The sequence below is a fragment of the Phyllopteryx taeniolatus genome, chromosome 7, assembly GCF_024500385.1.
Source record: "Phyllopteryx taeniolatus isolate TA_2022b chromosome 7, UOR_Ptae_1.2, whole genome shotgun sequence".
In the NCBI taxonomy this organism is placed as follows: Eukaryota; Metazoa; Chordata; class Actinopteri; order Syngnathiformes; family Syngnathidae; genus Phyllopteryx; species Phyllopteryx taeniolatus.
Window position 1 is genome coordinate 895,437 of NC_084508.1, and position 21,029 is coordinate 916,465.

The 21,029-nt window shown below is 42.1% G+C and overlaps 2 long non-coding RNA genes and 2 other non-coding genes across 8 annotated transcripts in view; 1 reads left to right on the top strand and 3 right to left on the bottom strand.

The window, feature by feature from the left end:
* Positions 1-1,156: 1,156 nt before the first annotated feature.
* LOC133481223 (uncharacterized) overlaps positions 1,157-21,029 on the bottom strand; it is a 30,282-nt gene continuing 10,409 nt past the window's right edge. The window contains exons 1-3 of one of the 5 annotated variants that reach the window (XR_009789482.1): positions 10,955-11,145; positions 5,616-6,037; positions 1,157-2,504 (exon numbers count right to left, since the gene is read on the bottom strand). This is a non-coding gene — a long non-coding RNA (uncharacterized LOC133481223). Of the gene's footprint in view, positions 2,505-4,534; positions 4,858-5,615; positions 6,038-7,063; positions 8,115-8,135; positions 10,051-10,954; positions 11,146-21,029 lie in introns of those variants that run through there. The other 4 variants (XR_009789483.1, XR_009789480.1, XR_009789484.1 and 1 more) reach the window with 4 other exon arrangements.
* On the bottom strand, positions 11,161-17,987 carry LOC133481224 (uncharacterized). The gene is made up of 3 exons (XR_009789485.1): positions 14,564-17,987; positions 12,456-12,547; positions 11,161-11,318 (listed from the first exon to the last, which is right to left on the bottom strand). It is a non-coding gene; the product is annotated as an uncharacterized LOC133481224 (long non-coding RNA).
* On the bottom strand, positions 18,781-18,851 carry trnag-gcc (transfer RNA glycine (anticodon GCC)). The gene has a single exon. It is a non-coding gene; the product is annotated as a tRNA-Gly (tRNA).
* Positions 18,979-19,060, top strand: trnal-aag (transfer RNA leucine (anticodon AAG)). The gene has a single exon. It is a non-coding gene; the product is annotated as a tRNA-Leu (tRNA).

Below are 21,029 nucleotides of genomic sequence, written 5' to 3' on the forward strand. Positions count from 1 at the left end.
CCTTGTGTCGAGTGTCATGAGTGTGAAGAGGGAACCTAATGCGGTCAACGAGAGTATATTTATAGTTAATGGCTGAAAGTCTCTCTTAAAATATATATATATATATATATATATATATATATATATATATATATATATATATATATATATATATATATATATATAGTTGTAAGGATAAGCGGTAAAGAAAATGCATGGATGGATATATAGTTGTAAATGGTTCAATTGAGTGTGAACGAGCTGCGCTCGTAGTTTGTTCGTTTGCGTTTAGCCTAATCGGGAAAAGATTCATTTCATTACTGTTTTAGTTAAAGTGATATTATAGGGCGATATTTGAATTTGCACATTCCTATATTTTTCGTTTTTATTTGAAATTCATACACAATACAAGTTACTTACCTGGTAGTTGTTTTTTCACAGAATACTTAACTTCTCAAGTATTTATTTGGAGGACGACTTTTTACTTGAGTCATATTATTCTAAGTTTCAGCTCGTACTCCTACATGAGTACCTTTGGTCACATAGCAGAAATGGCAAGAAAACAGACTACAAGGAGCAACAAGGAGTGATCACTTGCAGTTAAAAATCCTAGATAGGAAGCCCAACCTCAACAACCCACAAGCCTCAAATCCATCAGTGCAGTTATTAAGTTATAGGCTTTTTAATGTATGGCTTGAGTTGAATTTAGAATTATTCTTGGGTTATTTTTGGTGTCAATTTGAAAGTTCGAGGAAAGTGTCACAAATTGGATGGAGACTCGACCCATGAGCAGGCGGAGGCTGAGCGGTTGTGATGAAGAGTTTATTGAAAAGGGAAAGGAAGATAGTCCTTGAGATGCGCTGGCGGGTTGTTGAGGCAGAGAATACATAGCAGGCAGTGGCGAGGACGGCGGCTGGCTTGATGGCTCACTGCATTATTTCATATGCAGAATTAGTTTATTGTGGTTAAAGTCAGCCAAGTATAGCGCTACGATGACCTACCAATGCACCAGCTAAGCAATTTTCCACTTAGGCCTTGTCGCTTTGGCCATTTATTGCTTTCTTTTGCCACCATTCGTTTTTGGAGGGTTTCGAATGGATTAAAGGCATTTCAATTATTTGAAGTGAAGTGAATTAAGTGAAAAAATGATTTGATACACAAGACAATTGAATGAGTCTCACAGTTTGAAGAATTGTATTTTATTAAGGATCCCATTTACACTTTTCAAAATTTTCACCAAAAGTTAAAAGTCTCTTCAAAATCTAGTTTGATAAATCATTTGCTCATTTTAAAACATTGGATAAAAGCATTTTGGCACCAGTGGGAATTCTCAACATTTGTCCATCGGAGGCTTTTGGAATATACAAAGAAAACTAAAGGATTGACAAAATAAAATATGGCAGACAGAATCCAAGATTGGAGTTTTTTGTAATTCAGTATGATAGTCATTTCCTTTGATATTAACCATTGACTTTTTTCATCTCAAGCTTCTTCATCACTGCTGTTCTCATAGCACACTTGTGGGTCTTAGCCTGATATTTATGAGAGAATCGTTAACGGCAAACTGAGCAGGCAAAAGGTTTCTCTCCAGTGTGGGTTCTTGTGTGGTTTCTCAAGTTTCTCTTGACAGAGAATCTTTTACCACACACTGTGCAGGAAAAAGGTTTCTCACCAGTGTGGGTTCTTGTGTGTCTTTTTAAGCTTTCCCTTTCAGAGAATCTTTGACCACAACCCGGGTAGGCAAAAGGTTTCTCACCAGTGTGGGTTCTTGTGTGGTTTCTCAAGTTTCTCTTGACAGAGAATCTTTTACCACACACTGAGCAGGAAAAAGGTTTCTCACCAGTGTGGGTTCTTGTGTGTCTTTTTAAGCTTCCCCTTTCAGAGAATCTTTGACCACACACTGAGCAGGCAAAAGGTTTCTCACCAGTGTGGGTTCTTGTGTGTCTTTTTAAATCTCCCTTGCAAGAGAATCTTTGACCACAAACAGAGCAGGCAAAATCTTTCTCTCGTGTGTATTTTCATGTGTTGTTTCAAATTGCTCTTATAACCAAATGTTTTCCTACACTGAGAACATTTCCATTGTTTGTTTTCAATGTGACATGTCATATCACCTTCACAGTGTCCATCATCATCATCATCAGTGTGAGGAGGGTGTGACGTTGTGTCATCACAATCTGACAGTGGAGCTAAGAGTCCGTCTGCTTGTGATCCTCCACAGTGGTCTCCATCACCTTCTGTTGTCATGTGTTGACTTGACCTGCTGCTTGGAGGCTCCGCCCCTCTGCTCTCCTCACTTTGACCTTCATCTTCACTCTTCAAAGGGACACCAGTAGATGGAAACTTGGTGATGTCCTCCTCCACTTCATGTTTGATGTGGGGGTGCTCTTCCACATCCTCTTTTTTATTGGGAGTGGGCTCCAATTTCTCTTCCTCTTTGATGCGGTGGACCTCTTCGGCCTCCACTTCCTCTTTAATGTGAGGGGGCTCTGGGCCCTGCTGCTCAGGACGAAGATCTTCACTGATGTCTGCAAGACACGAAGACAAGACAAGTTTGGTCTCGTCAATTTTCATGTTTGACTTAAATGTGTATTATGGGTTACAATCACATTTAAGGTTATTAGGGGAGTCATATGAGTTAAGGTTTATAGGCAATAATAAAAATAGGCAGGGCAACAAAAATAAAATGTGAACAAGTGTAAACTAATAATGTGCATTAAACAACAAGTTGGAATAATAATAAAACAGTAGACCCCCACATGCTAGCCGTTTGGGATTTGCAAATTCATTTATTTAGGGATTTTTTTAAAGTGCCTATCCTTGGTTACGCATGGAAAGAAGTGTCAATTGTAAACTTTGTGAATGTTACACTATGTGGCAAAAATGTAAATTTTAAAAATATTTTCACATCAAAATACTGTTTACTGTGTGCATGTTATTTATTGTATTCTAATATATCTTGAAATTGAGACGAGTGATCCACTCCATCGAACTTCCATGGCAGAAGTCAGAAGGCTGTTTTGTGTGTGTGTGTGCGTGGACGTATCTGTGTGTAATACAAAATAAATGCAGTAATAAATAATAAAATTACAATCTCATTGTATACTGTACATGACCACTGGCCCTGTTTTTAGCCTGCTATGAACCTTTTATTCACTATATACAATGATGGAATGTTATCCATCCATCCATTTTACGTTCCGCTTATTATCACGATGGTCACGGGTGAGCTGGAGCCTCTCCCAGCTGACTCTGGGCGAGAGGCCGGGGACACCCTAAACTGGTTGCCAGCCAATCGCGGGGCACATACAAACAAACAACCATTCGCACTCACAGTCACACCTACGGACAATTTAGACTCTCCAATTAATGCATGTTTCTGGGATGTGGGAGGAAACCGGAGTGTCCGGAGAAAACCCATGCAGGCACGGGGAGAACATGCAAACTCCACACAGGCGGGGCCGGGGATTGAACCCGGGTCCTCAGAACTGTGAGGCTGACGCTCTAACCAGTCGTCCACCGTGCCGCCCCTTTTACATTTATAATAATAAAAATTAAAATTATAAATATTGGTCACAATATTGGATGTTTACAATGTTATAATGAATGTAACATCACACAGTGCCCGTATATAAACAGTCACTGTTCAAAATGGAGAGTATTTCCTCAAAAAGTGAGAAAGAAGTAAACCAATCTGCTCTGTGAAGCACAATTAGAGGCTGCAGAATGAAAACAGCGTCCAGTTGTTTACGTTGTGGCTCGTTCTCCTCTTTCGGTCCCCAAAGTTCCTCCTCGTACTCTGCTGTCCTTTTTGCACACATTTTCACAGCATTTCCACGAGCGGAAACAGAATGCACATTCATTCAAGAGCTGCTGTCGACTACTACTCACGACAGGCACTCCACACACAGACTGCCTGACTTCAGCCCACGTTCAAGCTTAAATGTCCCTTTGATCTTTCATCTGAAATGCTCCTTTGTTGCTCTGGTCTTTCATCTTTGCTGATGTCACAACAGCCAATCACCAGGCACTCACAACTCAACATCAAAGGACATCCATAATCTCAATGTTGCAATAGTAAAAAAGTTCCAGAACCCATTCCGCATCTTATTAACCTTTCAATTCAATCCAAAAGAATTGCCACAAATGTGGAAAATGGTAATCGTCCCACCCATCCACAAATGTGGGGATAGGGACACAGCCAGCAACTACAGGCACATTGCCGGAAGGATGGCAAAGTGCTTCACTTCACTTCTTCAAAGTGCTAGAAAAGATTATTCCTGAGCTAATAAACCCGCCATGATAAATATTTTAAAAGTGAACAAATCTCACCCTATCTACCTCCTAGTATTTTATCTACCTTATAAAACTCAGTTATGCATCTTGTTTATCCAGTGTTTTTGACACAAGTCAAATAAATGATCCATACATTTTCAACACCGCTTATCCTGGTTAGGGTCACAAGGCGCTGGAGCGTATCCCAGCTGACTTCAGGCAAAAGGCGGACTACACCCTGAACTGGTCGCCAGCCAATCGCAGGGCACATATAGACATTGTTGAAGGATGGTATCTCTCCGCCAGTCCTTCGCGTGTTCGTTGAATTTCGGATGATGAGAATGTTGGAGTCCGAATCAGAGACTGGAAATGAACTTCTTTAAGATATTTTATTGCAGAATATTCTGGGTACAAATGTTCCACAGGCAAAGGCTGCAGCTGCACAAAATGTGCTCAAATGTGCGCTTTCTCAGCGTTTAGTGCGAGATTATGTACAGTGTTCAGGGCGGTGTTTAAAGCTTGAGCAGGGTGGATCCAAGGTCACAGCATTATCTCTTCTTGGGACAAAACATCCTGTTTTGCGGCTGACGTAGTTTTCACAGTTACCTGATTATCAGAACATTTTAATACTGAGGTTAGGTTACACAACATAACAGTGCACAAATAAGTCTATGTATGATCATGACATCAGTATATCACGTGCGAGGGCCTTCATCATGGACCATTCGCACCTTCACACCGTCACTGAGTGAGAACTGAGCCCACGCTGCCCGCACTAAAGTCAGGCCAGTGTACCGCTACACCATCAGTGACGTCAAATAAATGAATTCTACTGTATTCTTAGTGTCCGGGGTTCAAATCCCGGTCCTACCTGTGTGGAGGTTGCATGTTCTTGGGTTAGCCTTTATTCTATCTCAGCTTCATTGCAACTAATATCCTTTATGTTTGCCTTAAAGTGATTGCACGTCAAAAAGAAAAAAGAAAAATTCCAATTCAAGTTTAAACACAAATTTGTATTTATACTGTACATGCAGTTAGCCTCACTCTTCCCAATGAACATGACTTTTAACCACGATATAAGTGTAGGATGGTTTCTACAGTATATACAAAAGTAAATACAATGATAAATGATTAAAGAAGATAAAAGTGAAAAGTTTTAATGAAATAAAACCCACATAAAAGGGCATTCCTCTGTGTTATACAAAGATTACACATTAAAAACTAAATAACGTGAGAAAAAACATACTACAATGAACATAAAAAAAGAACATTACAGCCACAAAGAATTTACAGGATTACACACATCCTTTTATACAGTATTACAAACACTGACACACAATATTTTACAATATGTATACACACACCTGCGATTGGCTGGCAACCAGTTCAGGGTGTACCCCGCCTCCTGCCCGAAGACAGCTGGGATAGGCTCCAGCGCGCCCGCGACCCTAGTGAGGAGAAGTGGCTCAGAAAATGGATGGATGGATGTATACACACACACAAAAAATGCATGCACACAGTCATTAACGACTGTCCATCCATCACTGCTGGCCAGCTCCATCTTCAACGCCGGAACGCTGGCCGTCCGGCTGCCCTCGGTCAGAGAGTGCCACGAGAGCTGCTCATCAAGCGGCGGCGTTGCCCACTCTGCGCGCCACGCGACATCCCGGCCACGGCCCCAGATCCTGCGGCTCTGTCTTCATCCACGTCTCCTGGGGTTGAGAGCAGGTCCGTCTCTTGGTGTCGTGGTCAGGTACAGGTAGAGGAACAGGGTTGAAGGCCTTGTCTGAGGAGATGGAAGAGGGAAAAAAAGGAGTGTAAATTTGCTCGAGATAGCATAGATGCGAACGACTGCAACAGAAAAGGAAGGGGCGCTTGCCGGTCGAGACTGATGGGCCAACTAGCAAAGCATTCTGGGATAAGTAATATTAGTGGCGCATGTGCTATATACTGGCGGGCCAGCTCTAATACACATTTAATACGGTCCTGCGGGCCAAATATAATTACATCGTGGGCCTGAGTTCGACATATTTGGTCGACATCCTCTCTGTCCTGATTCCACTTCACTGGCAGCGCTATTCATGGTGTCTGCGCAGGAGCTCAAGCTTCAAGGTTTTTGTTTTTCAAGGCAGATTAATTCAAATAATAATAATAAAAATTTAAAAATACAGGCCTTGTTCACATTATGTTTTGAAGCAAGGACCTTTCACATGTGAGGTGCACATGATCACCAATAAACAATGGTAACTTCCACTCCAGAGATTGACAACGTGACCAGCAAACCACGTACATCAGCTGCCTGACAAGAAAAGCTGTTTCCACCCGGTCTCAAACCAGGGACCTTACACATGTGAGGCAAACATGAGAACCACTACACTATGGAAACTGTGGTGGCTGTAGGACCCGAATGCGGGCATGGAGTTATTGATTGACCAACCCACCAACTCAAGCAGAATTGAATATTTACAAATGATAAGTCATAATGTAGTATATTTAAGCATTGAAGTCCGAATTCTTTTGAGAGGACCAAGTGTTTTGAGCAGTTATCAAGCCAACCATCTTTTCTTTGTATTTCTACATCAAATGAATTCCTATGGCCATTTGTGCGTTTATTCGGGCTACTCTTTTCTTTTCGGACATTTAATTGCTTAAAGTCTAAATCACAAAGTCAGGTCACAGAGACAACAAGAGTCAAAGATGCTTGCAATACACAATGACTAAAGTATTTTACAATTTTGTATACCAAATCATTTGCATAACAAATGCATGGTCTACTCTGTGTAATATTTTGCCATTTTCCCACTGTGCCCACCTGTCGTCGTGCTGCTGGAAAGTCGTGCTCCACTGAAAAAGATCTGTCAATCTGCACAGTGGGGGGTAGGGGGGGAGACGCCACTCTTAGGACTTGTCTAGATTAGCAATTGTTGGTCCCTGGTGGGAAAATGGCAAAATATTACACAGAGTAGACCATGCATTTGTTATGCAAATGATTTGGTATACAAAATTGTAAAATACTTTTGTCCTTGTGTATTGCAAGCATCTTTGACTCTTGTTGTCTCTGTGACCTGACTTTGTGAAAGTGGAAATTCAGCTACTGTGGGTCGAAGATGGGTTTAAGTTATATTACCATGGTGTGGATGGGAAGAGAAAAGGAGTAGGGGTTATTTTAAAGGAAGAGTATGCTGAGAATGTCTTGGAGGTGAAAAGAATATCAGATCGAGTGATGATGCTGAAACTTGAAATTGAGGGTGTTATGTATAATGCGATTAGTCGCTACGCCCCACAGGTAGGATGTGACCTCGAGATGAAAGAGAAATACTGGAAGAAGCTTGACGAAGTAGTTCTGAGCATCCTAGATAGAGAGAGAGTCGTGATTGGTGCAGATTGTAATGGACATGTTGGTGAAGGAAACAGGGGTGATGAAGAAGTGATGGGTAAGTATGGCATCCAGGAAATGAACAGGAGGGACAGATGGTGGTAGACTTTGCAAAAAGGATGGAAATGGCTGTAGTGAACACTTTTTTCCAGAAGAGGCAGGAACATAGGGTGACCTACAAGAGTGGAGGTAGAAGCACGCAGGTGGATTACATTTTGTGCAGACCATGTAATCTCCAGGAGGTTACCGACTGTAAGGTAGTGGTAGGGGAGAGTGGGGCTTGACAGGATAGGATGGTGGTTTGTAAGATGACTGGTGGTGGGGAGGAAGATTAATAAGACAAAGGCAGAGCAGAGAACCATGTGGTGGAAGCTGAGACAGGAAGAGTGTTGTGCGGCTTTTTGGGAAGAGGTGAGACAGGCTCTCGGTGGACAGGAGGAGCTTTCAGAAGACTGGACAACTACAGCCAAGGTGATCAGAGAGACAGGCAGGAGTGTCCTTGGTGTACCTTCTGAGAGGAGACTTGGTGGCGGAACCTCACAGTACAGGAAATCATAGAAGGAAAGAAGTTAACTAAGAAGAAAGAAGTGGGACACTTTGGAAGGCTTAAAATCGCATGTTATAGGCCCTTTAAAAACTTTGTTTTAGTGTGGGTCTATGCACATATAGTCAGTTGATGGATACAGAACTATCAAAACCAACAATGAGAGAGCATGAATTGAAAGTGACAGCCACATGGGTTGTTGAGTGTGGACTGGTTGGTGTATGTGGTGTGGAACTAATCTTTTCTTTTCTTTTCTTTTTTTTGTCCAAAGATGCAGATCTTTTAGTGGCTCAGGAGATCTATGTGCGATTCTTCGAGCCATATAATACATTTACAAGGAGACCAATGTCACATACATGTGGCTGTGTTCTGGAGTTGCCCAACAACTATGGGTCCTACCCTGAGTTGGCAGAGGAGTTTGATAGTATACTTAATGCAAACATGTGGGTGATGAACATCATTTAGTTTTCATTGTAACACATCTTTGTTCCCCTATCTATCTGAAGGATAGCAAGTTAAGCCAGCTGTTCTTTTAGCTGTATTTCAATTTAAATAGTTAAAAACCTTTGATAAACCGAGATACTGTTGCATTTGATGGACAGTTTGGTAGCTGCCTTGTCCAGAATGTGTTTTTGGGTCTTTTATAATGTACTGTGGTATGATCAGATGATTATTTTTGTCTGATTATGCACTTTTATGTGGTGCATTGTTATATACACTTGCGCTGAAAGTTGAGTCAAACACCTCTATTCATACCAGCCAAAGTGACTACTTGTTTACACTGAGTTGACATTGTTTACATTACATTTGCACATTGTTGTTGACAAAAGAAGCACTTTTGGTGTCGTTACACACAACTTTAACTGGTATTGTCATGCAAGTTTTAAGTAGTTTTTTTTTCTCCCTTTATAAAACCGCTCTTACTGCAAGTTTTTATGCAATGTACTCTGCATATTTTCGTAAAGCAGGTTTCAGGGTAATACTGTTTGTTGCACTACCATGGTGCCTTGTTGTACACTGATTGTATAAAAATAAAGTCCGCAAATGTTCCAATCTGAAAAATGTTTCTGTGTGGAGACAGCCAAATTCACTCAGTACAGCCAAATTCACTCAGTTCACACAGACTATGTAGATATTGTCTCCAGCTTTAAGGTCGTCACCTTGTTACCGCCTGATTTGCCAACGTGCATTAACGTAAATTTGACCACCTCGTTTCACTTGGTCATTGCGCCATCCTCCCAGAAATATACTAAGGATCAAAATACAGTTCGTACTCAAGCTGGTTTAGCTACCTGAACCAGTAGAAGACAGTTGGTTTTATTCTTTAAACTTATTTTTAATTACCACACACATTTATAGCTTTATAAGGTTTATAGCTACATATTTTGATCACAAAAATTTCTATACATCAGCAATTTGGGTGTCAATATCAAGGCAAATACATGTAATAATGATGTAATAGTGAAGGAAAAAAACTGACAGCAGTTTCAACATCTTTCATAAAAACTTCACTGAGGTCAAACCAGCTTGCGTGTCCATATTGAGGTAAACTTGTAAATTTTTACAAGTATACCGTAATCATAGTTGAAACAATGACTGTTCGAACAATTGACTGTTAGCGCACGACCATATTTGTGGCTAGACATCACCCTCTTTGTAATAACAACCTATTTTAAAAAGTAGCATGTATTTATTTCCAATCAGCAGAGACCTGCATAGCCATCAGATCCAGACCAGTAGAGTCATGTCTGACATCTTAACAGTTCACCACTGACAACTCCATCCTTCTCAACTTTCACCAAGGAACAGTCACGTGCACACATACCCACTAGGTGGTGCTCAAGCACCTGCCCCTTTGCCCTGGGCAAAAAAAGTGCCCTTTTTTTAGCTGTAGCCCCCCCAATCAAATAAATAAATAACCCCTTCTGTCCACAATTTTATCAAGTGTTTTGAAATCTGATGGGCATTTATTTGAGTCCTTGGGAGAATTCCGCATATGCTCCCACTTTGCCCCAGGCCCTCTCTGCCATTTGAACAGGGGTGTGTTGACTTTTATATCCTTTGTAACCTCTCCTTACCTCTTTTTAATAGTTGTATTATTGACTGTCTTTACTGTATTAACAGAAATAAAAATGTCCTGTGAATTAAATACATACATACCCATCCATCCATTTTCTGTACCGCTTATACTCACAAGGGTCGTAGGCGTGCTGGAGCCTATCCCAGCTATCTTCGGGCGAGAGGCGGCGTACACGCTGAACTATATAATATTATAGTATTATAAAATAACAATAGTACAATCAAACATAGCTGGACTCCAATGAAGGTGTAGAACCATTTTAAGGATGATCAGAAGAAATGGACAGCACCCTAGGTAAATATATGTGTCACAGCAAAGGGTCTGAATACTTATGGCTGTGTGATATTTCAGTTTTTCTTTTTTAATAAAACATCAAAAATTTCAATTACGTTTTTTTTCTGTGTACATTAATGAGGAAAAAAATGAAAAATTATTTTAACAAATGCCTGCAATAAAACAAAGTGAAAAATTTAAGGGGGTCAGAAAACTTTCCGTACCCACTGTACATACCGATTTTCTTAATTGAATGAATAATTTTGTGGATGGGTGTCCTTTTTTAGCTTGAGTACCAGCTGTCCTCAAAAATGTTTGTGCATGTGCCTGCCAAGGCCTACTATGCCAAAAGAATAAAATCCAGTGAGACTGCACTGTAAATACAATTTGTTTCTAATGTCACAGAAAACCTATAGAAATTGCTCCTTACCAATGTTGAATGTTATTTTGATGGAGAGTGGGGCAAAGGTTGAATATGTTTGCAAATGGGCAATGCCATTGAACTTTTTCAATGCAAAGTCCCATTCCTGGGAAGAAAAATATCAGAGCACACTGTAACTTTGCCATGATATGGCACAGAGGATGGCCAACATGAAGTAAACACATGCAGAATGCCTGTGAAATGTTGCTACTTGCCTGTATTAAACCAAGGAAGCAAAACAACATGAGGTTCTTGTCCAGTAGGTCGCCATCAAAATATCCTTCAGTCTGTGGAAGAGGTCCAGCCAGAATTCCCCACACTCTCTCGACGGAGAAAGCCCCGCCAACTCTCGATTCTCTGATTAGATGTGCTCCTACCAACAACAAAGTTCTTTTCACCAGCATGAACATCATTGTGGGTCCCACGAAAAACCATCAATGGCTCCACTGATACAAATGCCAAATGGTTTTAATTTGTCATCCGAATCAACATGCCAGACAAAATTTGGACCCTTGGCAAAGTATGCTCGTCTGTGCAGTCGTCTTCTCCTTCTAAATTCGGTGCCCTCTGGGTCAATCGCGGAAAGGAGCAGGCGTACATCTTCCCTACGTACATGCAGTCCCCCGTCTTTGCATTTTGTGCGCATCCACCTGTAGCCATGCAAAGCCCCTGAGCCTTGTAGCTCCTCCCTGATGAAGTCCACAACTGTCTCTGGGTGGTCATAATAGATTCGGCGGAACAATCCATATTTCTTCAGAATTTGTTTGAGGGTCCTCAAACTAAGATCAATCCTGTGTTTGGAGTTCAGCACCTACAGAATGTGTTAGTAGTTAAGTCCCAAATGAAAGTAAAGCTCTATGAATTCTTGTTGATCGATAATGGATACCAGTACTTGTCAAACATCACACCAGTTCTGTAGGGGGGGAATAGAATTATGTTTAGATTTCCAATTACACTGGAGAATGGATATGTGATCAAATGAATAATTAATTGGAGTATCATTTAGCATATTTATTTACATAGGCTAAAAGAATAGATTTATATTGACAGTTCTGAGAGAACTGTGTTATGTTGAGCTTTAACCACCAATCCAAACACGTGTGTGTGTGTGGGGGGGGTCCTCAGTGAGCAGGTTTGCTATTTTCTTTGGGGGGGGGGGGCAGTGGGGGGTTCCTTCCTAAACGTTTGGGAACCCCTGTGATAAGGAATGAGGAAGATATCTAGACGGCTGCCCAAAATCTCTTCCTGAACACTCCTTAAATCGGAGCATGCGGGGTATAGAAGAGCTTTATATGATAGCATGACTCCAGTGAATGTCTTAAAAGTCTGATAAAAACATCGTTGCAGAGAAACGTGCATTCATTATAGCCGGCCACTACCAATATCAACCCCCTCAAACTTTGTCTTCCAGTTGAAAAAGAAAATCTGGTATCTCAGTACGGGAGTAAATAGCCCCAACAAATTGTTATCATGAAACAAAAAGGTGAATAACTGCAGACAAGATACTTACATTGCTTCATCGATCACAGACGCATTTGTCTGTCTGCGAACTTCCACTTCTGCGGCGAGAACTCAACTCAACTAGGACCCCTTTGGTGGCCGCTATGTGCCACAAAAAAAAACACTAACGTCAACACATCGGGGATACGAAGGTTGTCATGATAGCGTGATTGCAGCACGGAAAGTGAAAGGAAACATGCAGGCTAATTGTAGCCGGTCCTGCTAGTACTGCTATGTAATGATCAATCCCCTCGAACAACAGCAATATTGCCTTTCAGTTGAAAAAATGGGACGTAGGATATATCACGACATGACAATTTATACACAGAATTCACACCAGTAAGAATATCACATCCAAAGAGAACTTACTTCACTTGACAGATATACGTAGGTATACGGAGCCCCAGACATTTGTTAAACTGAGGGTACGGATTACTAAACTGAGGGTACAGTTTACTAAACTGAGGGTACGGATTACTAAATTGAGGGTACGGATTACTAAACTGAGGGAACGGATTACTAAACTGAGGGTACAGTTTACTAAACTGAGGGTACAGATTACTAAACTGAGGGTACAGTTTACTAAACTGAGGGAACGGATTACTAAACTGAGGGTACAGTTTACTAAACTGAGAGAACAGATTATCAATGAATTTTATTTTTCTCATACCTTGGCACCAGGAGGGCTCCGTACCTTTCTATGAATTCTCCCCATATTTATATTATGGAAGGACATTTTTCCGCACGGTGTCCGACTGGTTAGAGCGTCTGCCTCACAGTTCTGAGGACCAGGGTTCAATCCCGCCTGTTTGGAGTTTGCATGTTCTCCCCGTGTCTGTGTGCGTTTTCACCGGGCACTCCGGTTTCCTCCCACATCCCAAAAACACGCGTGGTAGGTTGATTGACAACTCTAAATTGCCCCTTGTTGTGAATGTGAGTGCGAATGGTTGTTTGTATCTATGTGCCCTGCAATTGGCTGGCAACCAGTTCAGGGTGTACCCCGGCTCCTGCCCGATGATAGCTGGGATAGGTTCCAGCACGCCTGCGACCTTAGTGAGGAGAAGTGGCTCAGAAAATGGATGGATGTATGGAAGGACATTTTGACAAACATTGTCAATTGGTAGAAAAACACGAATTGGTATTGGGAGATTCAGGTCACAAAGGGGGAAAAGGTGGCAATTTGTCACGAACGTGGTTAGGGCGAAGGCGAGGAACGCAAGGCAAGAACATGGTGGACCCAATTGCAGGGAAGCAGGGAGGCAAGGCAGGAGTGAGGGAGTCTCAAAATAATAATATTTAATCACAATGATAAAAACAACTGGTGACTATGACATGGCAAGACATGTGACAACGACAATGAACCGACAAGAACTGAAAGAAACCAGGGAACTAAATACAAACAAATTGACGAGACAACGAGGAACACCTGGACAAGACACGAGTGGGTGGAGAGAGCTGATTGGTCGACACAAAGTAGACGAGAACAGGTGGACACAACAACCTAATGAGCACACGACAAACATGGAACACAGGAAAACATGGAACAAAACTAAACACAACCCAAACCAAAACACAGACCATGACAGCAATTCACAGTTACTGTTACACTATACAGGACTAAGGTATGTAGGGAAGAAGAAACAGAAAAAGGAAAGAGAGAAAATAAGTAACTGATTAGATAAAAATGAGGAAGAAGGACAAATCAGAAAGACTGAGCCTTTGGTTCCTGAGTTACACCGTCTAAAAGACAGACTAGTTGTAGAAATAAAACTTCTAAAAAACAAAAAACCGTCCGTCTTTAAGAAATCCGCAGTCAACTCTAAAATCACTGAAAAAGAACAAGCTCTGTGTACAGTGATGAATGTACCTGCATCGGTGGGGATGATTGAACCAAAAGATGATGCCATGATTATGGCATGACAAAAGAAAAAAAGAGAAAGAAAGGAGGATGAAATTGAAAAAAAAAACACCATACGTGCAGGCACCACAAACTTCCTCACTATACCCAGAACTAACAATACTTCACTTTATGAAAAGATGCAGAAAACCTTGCTAAAACTGCATCGAAGGCGCTGCCAGAAAAAATGTGTCAGAAAAAAAAAAAAAAACAGGCACTACCTGTCATGGCACCTCAGCTCCTGTCGCAGGACCCGACGTGGGCCACTTTGCTACTACAGCAGCAGACTAGAGGGGGGTGGGAGGTGGTTTCAGGGGTCAGTCCCGCGGCGCGAACTCCATAAGATGCTTCGTATGTGGAAAAATTGGACACGTTGCACGTGTCTGTCGAGGCCCTGCTGAAGCACAGAGTAACTACAGTTGTTTCACCTGTGGACAAGAGGGACACACTGCCAACTGTTCTCCCAACCTGCTGCCCAGAGGACGTGGTGAAACAACAGGACGAGGCAGGGGAAATGTACCAAAGAGACATTTTACAGAAATGTAATGCTGCCATTGTCTGTGCAGTACACGGACTTGACATTGTGTTTCCAGATGGAACCATGCTGCCGGCCAAATGTGCTGGCATGTGTCCAACAAAAAACTGTGACTCCTGTTGCTGACATCTATTGGGGACTGCGCGACACGTGTCAAATAAATAACACCGTGCTGCAGGCATTTGCGGAGTGGAAGCCGTGGGTTGTGTCCTTGGGGCCAATCCTGCCAGCCCCTGACCCTCCACATTGTACCTTGTTCTATGATAGAGAACACGATTTGATTTATCAACAAGAATTTTTGAAAAACTATCAGACACTCATGGTATTTTCCCAACTGATAGACTAGTGGTGGGAGGAGAGGGTGTTACGGCAGTGGTTGACCTGACATCAGATTTATTGCCTTGGTTCAAAATGCCATTTTCTGCGCCTCACATTTCATTGGCACTTAAACTGGATTAAGAAATCTGCCGGCTAAACTCAATTGGACACATGATGAGAAAGAACTCTTCATACAAATTAAACGAATTAAGACAAGACATTACTTTGGCACTTTCTAACTATAAACAACCATTTCATTTGGACATCTTGAAAAAAAACCTCATACTGCTGTTGCAGTATTGTACCAACTAGTACGGGGCGAAAGAAAGGTACTACTACACACGAGTGTTTTGTTAGAACCAATAGTAGCACGTGCATCTGACTGCGAGAGGTATGCAGCAGCAGCTGCGGCTCTTATAAGAAAATGTGCACACGTGGTGCTTATGCACCTGCTCTGCGTACACACCACACACTCCACAACCACTTCATCAACTCACGACTATTTACTTTTTCAAACAAGCGAAAAATGAAAATATTATCATTGTTACAACAACCGCATATTCAGTTTACACCTGTCAATACTAACATGGCCGACGGTGTAACTGAAGGAATGCATTGGTGTGAGCCGAAGGCTAGAAAAGACAAAGCATGTCGTTCAGATTTATTGTCGGAACCGTTGAAGGAAGGGAGAAAGTTGTTTACGGATGGTTGTTGTTATAGGAAAAACAATGGGGAACTAGTGGCTGGATGGGCTGTAATTGAACTAGTAGTGAACAAAAGGAGTCGTTGAACGTATGAATGCAACTTTAAAACAAAAATTGGCTAAATGCTGTGCACAGTCAAATATGTCATGGTTGAGAGCTCTCCCAATTGTGCTCAAGTCCATCAGAGCATCTGTAAATAGTACACACAAACTCAGCCCTTTCAAAATATACCATGGTTTTTCTTTTCCTGGTCCAGTTTCTGGCTCATCTTTTGAGTCTTTTTCTTCCTTGTCGAGCCTGTCTTACTTTGATCAATTAAGAGGTGTTCTTGTCAGAATAAAAGTATATAAGTTATCTCATGTTTACTCTAATCCTATTTCAAAGCATGCATTTAGCAGTATAATGTTGATTGAGTATAATGTTGATTGTATCATGTATATTGAAGTTGTCTGTGAGTCTGTTTACATGTTGCTGCTTTGTGCTCCCCCAACTTTATAGCAGCAACAGCTGTGTAACTAGGAACCGCCCGAAGAAAATAAAAAGAAAGGGATCGACAGTGTGTGTTCAGAGCGGTAGTAGTTTGTAAACTGCGAACAACTCTTAGCGTTCTCCTCGCGAGTATATAAACCATCTCTTGTCTTCCTTCCTTGTTTATTGTTTATTAAATGTTCGAGGTTGTTTGAACCTGACAGTTCTGTCCAGCTTTGCAGGCATCCAGTCGGACGGCGATAATCCACCTGCATCTGTTTGGGTTCGAGTGATAAAGAGGAATTGGTTTGAACCAAGGTGGACGGGACCGTTCACCGTGACTGCGAGGACTGCACACGCCTACCAACTTGTAGGAAAAGGGACTACCTGGTTCCACAGGTCACAATATCGCGTTGCCAAACCACTATGATTGTTTCATTAGTGTTGCATTTATTGCCTCAAGTTGCATTCGGCAAACAGGGGGAATTTAGTAGACCAACAATTCATATAGCAAGAGAAAGGGTACCAAGCAAATGTGGAATACCATTCCAAATTACAATTAATCACAAAGAAAGGAACAAACAATGCTTATGTTTTTGACTTATGTGAAGTGATTAACTGTGGAGGCTATAACAGCTCGTAGAGAGGAACAGATATCTACTTATGTTTCGACCAGACGGTACAGACCCGATGCGCGCAGAATTTGCCATATAGTCACACATGGTGTCAGACATGGGGACAAACCACCCATTTTAACGGCAGGTGGACCGCACAAAAAATGGTGGACAAAGGCATTAAGGGCCACAAAAACCACAATGCAATAATGGATAGAATAAAATTCCAAAGAAATTATGATTCAACACAAAACCCTATTATGCTAATCATCAATGGTACAAACACAACATTCATATTTAGTGATTGGAGCGAATGTTTCTGGAAGAGACCCACGTGGTCTTATCCACATCAATGTATTTGAGGAAGAATCAACCGCTAACAACCAATCAAGTTCTGAGGCTGTTGCAAACCCTCCTGTCGTACAAATACTTAACAACCCACCTAGCATAGTGGAAATTTTCAACACAGACAAAATTACATCAGGTCAAAATACATAACCCACCGAGCATAGTGGAAATTTTCAACACAGACAAAATTACATCAGGTCAAATTTTAGCTTTAGCCACAGGATACACAAAACAAAACCTGTGGATAGCCTAATTACAAGACCTGCCCGACTTGGCAATTTTGGGGATTGTATAATGTGTGCAGCCGCACGACCCACTGTATGTTCAGCTCCAGAACCAATTATGGATATTGATTCACTAAATTGCATGATTGAAATATACAAAATAGACCATAATGTTAGCTCTCGATGCGCCAAGTATGAGAATATGTGGCCAAAATTACCTAAAAGTACAGTACCACTCATGGCCCATTATGCAGAAGGAAATTACACTTGTTTAAAGCATGACAGAAGAAACCAGAACAAAACTAAATATGTAGGGGTATTTCCATCCATCCATCCATCCATTTTCTGAGCCGCTTCTCCTCACTAGGGTCGCGGGCGTGCTGGAGCCTATCCCAGCTGTCATCGGGCAGGAGGCGGGGTACACCCTGAACTGGTTGCCAGCCAATCGCAGGGCACATAGAAACAAACAACCATTCGCACTCACAGTCATGCCTACGGGCAATTTAGAGTCTCTAATTAATGCTTGTTTTTGGGATGTGGGAGGAAACCGGCGTGCCCGGAGACAACCCACGCAGGCACGGGGAGAACATGCAAACTCCACGCAGGCGGGGCCGGGGATTGAACCCGGGTCCTCAGAACTGTGAGGCTGACACTCTAACCAGTCGTCCACCGTGCTGCCGGGTATTTCCATTTTGTCATAATATAATAGATGTCACTACATGGGGAAATATTACGTTATTGAGCAAAAGGTCTTCAGGTGATTTGGCATATATGTGTGAAATTAATGTAGTACGAGTTGTATTACCTGACAAATGGAAAGGGACATGTACGATGATTTCATATGTGGCGTCAACCACTGTAATTTTCGCCAAGGATCAAATAATGCGGGTTGAAATTCTGCTTCTCGTGTGATTAGACTGACAAAAACTGTCTGTTTGCTCTCCAGTACAACAGAAATTGGTACAAGGGTGTTATCATTGTTTCTGCCCTACACTGCCACGAAACAACACAAGGGATATTTGTGAGGATGGCCCAGCGTGCCAAGTTGGTGAATTACATTTGCAAAGTCTACGCGTATGACCCACTTCTGACAAGATGTGACCAACAAACACTTGGTTCTGTCCTCGGAAGTCCAGTACCGGGAGGGGAGAATGTGTGTTTTGCAAGCAGAAGGAGTCTGTACTAATTTACCTCAAATAGAGCTTAATTTACACTAAACAGTCAAGCTGCATTGGCCGGGAATCGGACCCGGGCTTCCCGCGTGGCAGGCGAGAATTCTACCACTGAACCGCCAATGCTTGGTATGGTGGATCTTGCACTTTGACCACATTCCAATGCTCTCGAACGGGTCGCCCACCGGATGAGCAGACCCCACTGGGGTGAATAAAGACCCTGTGTTTCTTATAAACAACACAATATGAAACTGTCAGGATGGCCGAGCGGTCCAATGCGCTGCATTAAGGTTGCAGTCTCTATGGAGGTGTGGGTTCAAATCCCACTCCTGACAGTGTCAAATGTATAATTCTGTCCTTTATTTCCTTTTTTGTGAGTGCGGCTCTGCTGGGGGAATTCAATACTCACATGGTTCGTGACAATGTGACCCGGAAGGGCGTAATAAAGGCGAAGGCCTCCTCACCCCTCCCCGGGAGTTGTGCTTACTGTTAAATATATTCTAGAAGTTATCATTTATTTGCTTAGCTTGCATTAGTATTATGGACGATTTTGAGAAAGGAACATGTCTCGCCTTCAAGAAGATGACTCAGCAGGAATCATCAGAGAGAAGGACGTGGCCGGGACGTGGCAGGTGTTGGTCCCATGTTTTCACCTTGAAACCCTACCCTTAGTGTGTTGTGTCTTGTAGCTTAGTACGTTATGTCTTGTAAACTTAGAAACCTCCCTATTTTCAAATAAATGCAGGAGCGACGGGAGAGATTGTTTAGAGCATGTTGAGAGGCTGTAATCTGAACAATCTCCGATACGCCCTCCTCATGAGAAAAAGAAACCAGCGTCTTCATTCCTTTTGTGTCTATTTTTTATAATGTTGGTTAAGATAAATCCAACATTAAATTGGTCCTTCGAGCCGGATGTCAATACACCCGAGAATTCCAGTTGTGGAGCCGCCATCCAGTTAAGAGACCGTGGCCACGGCAATTGAGACCCTTTCCGGGACTGGTCTTCGTTCTCCTCAACTGGGATCTGAAGGTTGACGACAATCCACAGGATTGAAGACGACTGGTGAGTTAAATTTTTAAAAAAAATTCGGAAAAAGGATTAAAGAGTGAGTGAATTGCGCGACGAAGAGGTCTGCGGCAGAATAAACCTTGTGTAATACTAGTCACTGGCAAGTGGTAGAGGGACGGCGGAGTCCGACAAATCCCGCGAGGACGGCGGAGTCCTGTACGTACTTAAATTCCGTGTTTAATAAAGTAAAAGAGGGACGCCGGAGTCCGACAAATTCCGCGGGGAGGGCGGAGTCCTGTACGTACTTAAATTCCGTATTTCTGTGTTTCTGTGTTTCTGTGTTTCCGTGTTTTCGTGTTTTCGTGTGTTTGTAAAAACGTTACTATCGTGTGAATGTGTAAAAGTATGAATGTATAAGACTGGATTGTAAGTGACAACTGGGTTTGGAAGCAGAGGCAAGAATTCTCCGCCCCGTGTTTAGGTCACTCTATGTGCAAATTAACTGACTTCCAAATTCACAAAATGAAAAACAAAAAAACAGTAAACAAAAAGACGACGAACTTTTTGAAGAATATAGGGTTAGAATGACCGCTTGTTTTAAAGCAAACAGCGGCTTGAATGAGGATGCCAATCCTCAGGGCCCTTATCAACAACAGTTAAAAAATGCTTTACATGCGAATTCGAATGAACACATTAACAGATGGGTAGATAAACATTGGATAAACCTAGCAACTGGCCCTCTGGAGGAATATGTTAATCATGCCCTCCGCGCAGAAAGAGTGTTAGGACAAAAGAAAAAGAAAAATATATATATATATATATATACACATTTACTAGATTACCGCAAGGTTACTGTGAAAGTCCAACCATTTATTCACAAGTAATGACAACACGCATGTCTAAATTCACTCCCCCAGGATGGAGCGACATGCAAAGATTCATTGGCCTTACTGCATCATCTAGCAGAAGAGGGACATAAAGTTAACAAAAAATAAATTGCAATGATGTGAAGTCAAATATCTAGACCACAATTTAAGTGAGCGGCACGGTGTCCGACTGGTTAGAGCGTCAGCCTCACAGTTCTGAGGACCCGGGTTCAATCCCCGGCCCCACCTGTGTGGAGTTTGCATGTTCTCCCCGTGCCTGTGTGGGTTTTCTCCGGGCACTCCGGTTTCCTCCCACATCCCAAAAACATGCATTAATTGGAGACTCTAAATTGCCCGTAGGCATGACTGTGAGTGCGAATGGTTGTTTGTTTCTATGTGCCCTGCGATTGGCTGGCAACCAGTTCAGGG